This window comes from Hyaena hyaena, unplaced genomic scaffold, assembly GCF_003009895.1.
Source record: "Hyaena hyaena isolate Hyena2069 unplaced genomic scaffold, ASM300989v1 scaffold_917, whole genome shotgun sequence".
NCBI classification, from domain to species: domain Eukaryota; kingdom Metazoa; phylum Chordata; class Mammalia; order Carnivora; family Hyaenidae; genus Hyaena; species Hyaena hyaena.
Window position 1 is genome coordinate 6,104 of NW_024081537.1, and position 4,710 is coordinate 10,813.

At 41.8% G+C, this 4,710-nt stretch overlaps 1 pseudogene; it reads left to right on the forward strand.

Moving 5' to 3' along the window:
* Window positions 1-479: 479 nt before the first annotated feature.
* On the forward strand, window positions 480-1,194 carry LOC120222747 (annotated as a pseudogene).
* The last annotated feature ends 3,516 nt before the right edge of the window (window positions 1,195-4,710 follow it).

Consider the following 4,710-nt stretch of genomic DNA (forward strand, 5'->3'; position numbering starts at 1 on the left):
TGGTGCATTTTGAGTTAAATTTTGTATAAGAGGTAAGATAGGAATCCAAATTTTACATTAGGCTATATAGTTGTGTCATTACCATGTGTGGAAAACACTATTATTTCCTCATGGAATGTCTTGGTGCCCTTGTCAGAATCAATAGACCATAGATGTATAGTTTTATTTATGGACTCTAAATTCTATTCCATTTATATGTCTACACTTATGCCAGTACTACAGTCTTGATGACTGTAGATTTGTATTAAGTTTAGAAGTCAGGAATTATTGAGTCTTCTTTGTTCGTATTTTTTAAGATTATTTGAGCTATTAGAGGTCCCTTGAAATTCCATATAAACGTTAAGATTGGTGTCTCCATTTCTGGAAAAAAAAAAAAGCCAGTGGGATTTTTGTAGGGAATACATTTTAATCTTTGGATCAATCTGGATATTATCAACAATATTAAGTCTTCTAATCTATGAGCACAGGATGTATTTCTATTTATGTAGATCTTCTTTAACTTCTTTCAAGAATGTTTTGGGATTCGGTGTTGCAACCCAGAGGGAAAATGCGGCCTTTGACTGAAGAAGAGACCCGCGTAACGATTGAGAAGATAGCGAAATACATTGGGGAGAATCTTCAGCTGCTGGTCGACAGGCCCAAAGGCACCTACTCTTTCAGGCTGCACAACGACCGGGTGTACTACGGGAGTGAGAAGATCCTGAAGTTGACAGTCAAAATCTCTGGGGACAAGCTGGTGTCTCTGGGAACCTGCTTCAGAAAATTCACCAAGGCTCACAAGTTCTGGTTACACATCACAGCTCTGGATTACCTTGCACCCTGTGCCAAGTATAAAATGTGGATAAAGCCTGGAGCAGAGCAGTCCTTCTTGTATGGGAACCATGTATTGAAATCTGGACTGGGTCGAATCACTGAAAATACCTGTCAGTACCAGGGAGTGGTGTACTCCATGGCAGACTCCCACTGGGTTTTGGGGTGGCAGCAAAGTCTACACAAGACTGCAGGAAAGTAGACCCCATAGCGGTTATGGTATTTCATCAAGCAGACGTTGGGGAAAATGTGCAGCATGAAGCGACATTGACTTAAAACGAAACCATCGCAAGGACTTCTGGTTGTGTGGAAGGGCCTAGCTTTGTTTCCCATGTCTGTGTAGGCTCCATCATCATGCTGAATTTTGTCAACACTGACTTCTTCAGGGACTTCTTAGTTAAATAGCTGGCTGGAACTCTATGGGAAGGCAAAGAGCTAAAAACTGGGAGATTTGCACGTGAGTTCGTGTTTCGATGAAGAGACACAGAGGGACCTGGTTTTCCTCACTCCAGCAGGCTCAGCGCGCCCAGCAGGCAAGATCCCCTGCCCTGCCCAGGCTCCCCAGCCCGACCCGGAGGAGAAAGGAGCAGCAGCTTCTGGCTCCATCCCCAGAGCTAGGCAGGAGGCTTGGAATTGCCCTGAGGGGGTTGCCAGGGGATTGCCTGGGGCAAATTCAGCGGGGCGCTTGGACTGGTATTTGGAGGCTGGGACTGGCCTGGGTTGATAAGCGCAACAAACTTTGGCTGCGCCCCTGGCCCAGGAAGTTTACACCCCCATAAAAGCGAGGTGGAGCGCTTGGTTCAAGAAGGGACTGGAGGGCCTCCACTCTCCTCCCTACAGCCGCCAAGGCAGAACTCCCGCTGACGCAATGGATCACACCACGCCCATCCCTGATTAAGAGCTGCCCTCCTCACCCCTTTTATTTTTCTTTTCTTTTTTTCTTTTTTACCCCAGAACACTGACCTGATTAACTCTGGTCACCAGCGTGCTTAAACAATCACATTTAGTCCATTCTGTAGATGCAAATTCTACACCTCCCAACCTTTTCATCTCTTTCTCTCAGGAGTAATTACACTATATAGTTTCTCTGGATAAAACCAGCATCCTTCTCTCACCTAACCAACCATACTCCACCCTTTAACTCTTTGAAAAAAGCTTCTTATCCCTTCTGCCTGTTCATTCTATTTCCAATTTTGCCTCATCCCCGCCCTGTCGTCTCTCTCTGTCTCTATGCTCTTCAACCAGCACTGCACACACCCGGCTATTTAATTGTAGCTGAGAAATCCGGTTATATACTATAAACCGTTCTTTGTCCATTGATATTCTTCTTATTTCCTTTTCTTTTCTTCCTTTTGACCTTGTTATGTTTTTTTTTTAATTTTCTATTATTCCGCCTCCCTCCTCCATCTTTTCTCTTAACTTTTTCGCTTTCCCTCTCAGTTTGTATGTTATTCGGATTTGTGTGTGCGTTTGTGGGCCCCTGCTCCCTGTGTGTTTGTCAGTCTGTTTTCCTCTCCAGGGCTACCTCAAGAAACAAGCCAAAGTACACATGGTGGAGAGGCCCAAATATCACTACGAGTAGGAAAACAAAATAACCAAGGTCTCAAAAAGAGAGACCAAGAGATACCATTCAAAAAACACTCTCTGAAAGGATAGGCCCTGGACAAAGAGTCTTCTTGGATACAGCAGCGCTCACAGGTGCAGAGAGCATAACAGGTCTTTAAAACTAACAAGAGCCAGAAAGCTAACTAAAATGACGAAACGAAAAAGCTCTCCTCCAAAGAAATTCCAAGAAGAACTGACAGCTAATGAACTGCTCAAAACAGATATAAGCAGCATAAATGAACAAGATTTTAGAATAATAATCATAACATTAATAGCTGGGCTTGAAAAAAATAGGGGACATCAAAGAAACTATGGCTACAGACAAAATGGAGAATATAAATAGGCATGAAGAATTTAAAAAAAGCAATAAATGAGATTCATAATAAATTAGAGGCCTCCAATGCACGGATTGAAGAGGCAGAAAGGAGAAGTGATTTAGAAGACACCATGATAGAAAAACAAGAAGCTGACAAAAAAAGAGACAAACTGATCCAGGAACATGAAAGAAGAGTTCGAGAGCTTAGCGACAAAGTCAAACGCAACAATATCCGTATCATAGGAATCCCAGAAGAGGAAGAGAGGGGGAAAGGTGCTGAAGGAGTCCTGGAACAAATTAAAGCAGAGAACTTCCCCAACCTGGGAAAGGAAGTAAAAGTAGAAATACAAGAGGCTCAGAGGACTCCCCTCAGACGTAATTTGAATCAACCTTCTGCAAGGCATATCATAGTAACAATGGCAAAATATAAGGACAAAGAGAAAATTTTGAAAGCAGCTAGGGAGAAAAGGGCTCTAACATACAAAGGCAAACCAATCAGAGTGGTGAAAGACCTATCTACTGAAACGTGGCAGGCCAGAAAGGAATGGCAGGAGACCTTCAATGTGATGAACAGAAAAAATATGCAGCCAAGAATCCTCTATCCAGCAAGCCTGTCATTCAAAATAGAAGGAGAGATAAAAGCCTTTCCAAATAAACAGAAATTGAGAGAATTTGTCACCACTAAGCCAGCCCTACAAGAAATCCTGAGGGGGACGCTCTGAAGGAAATGTTGCAAGGAAAAAATATACCAGAGACACCACCACAAACATGAAATCCACAAAGGACACAAAGACTCTAAACCCACATATCTCAATAATAACACTGAATGTAAATGGACTGAATGCTCCAGTCAAAAGACATAGGGTAGTAGATTGATAAAAAAACAAAATCCATCTACATGCTGTCTACAAGAAACTCATTTTAGACTGGAAGATACCTTCAGATTAAAAGTAAGGGGATGGAGAAATATATATCATGCTACTGGAAATCAAAAGAAAGTCGGAGTAGCTATACTTATATCAGACAAACTGGACTTTAAATTAAAGGCAATAACAAGAGATGAAAGAGGGCATTACATAATAATTACAGGGTCTATCCATCAGGAAGAACTAACAATCATAAATGTCTATGCACTGAATATGGAAACACCGAAATATCTAAAACAATTAATCACAAACAGAAACAAGCTTATAGATAAGAATGTGCTAATAGCAGGGGACTTCAATAGTCCACTTACAGCAATGGATAGGTCAACCAGACAGAAAATCACTAAAGAAATAATAGACTTGAAAGACACACTGAACCAGATGGATCTGATAGATATATTTAGAACTCTACATCCTGAGGCCAGGGAATTCACTTTCTTCTCAAGTGCACATGGCACATTCTCCAAGATAGATCACATACTGGGACATAAAGCAGCCCTCAAGAAATATAAAAGAATTGAGATCATACCATGCACACTCTCAGATCATAATGCTATGAAACTTGAAATCAATCACAGGAAGAAGTCTGGAAAACCTCCAAAAACATGGAAGTTAAAGAACACCCTACTAAAGAATGAATAGGCCAATCAGGCAATTAGGGATGAAATTTTAAAATATATGGAAACAAATGAAAATGAAAACACAACAATCCAAAATCTATGGGATGCGGCAAAGGCAGTCCTAAGAGGAAAGTACATTGCACTCCAGGCCCATTTCAAGACACTAGAAAAAGCTCAAATCCAAAATCTAACAGCTCACCTAAAGGAACTAGAGGCAGAGCAACACCTTGAAGGTGTTATGCTGAGCGAAATAAGTCAGGTAGAGAAGGACAAATATCATATGTTTGCACCTATCGGAGGATTAGGAGGAACTTAACAGAGGACCATGGGGGAGAAGAAGGGGGGAAATGGTGGGGGAAAGGGAGAGAGACAAACCATGAGAGACTCCTGCATGCTGACAAAAACTGAGGACTGATGGATGTGGGGGGGGGAG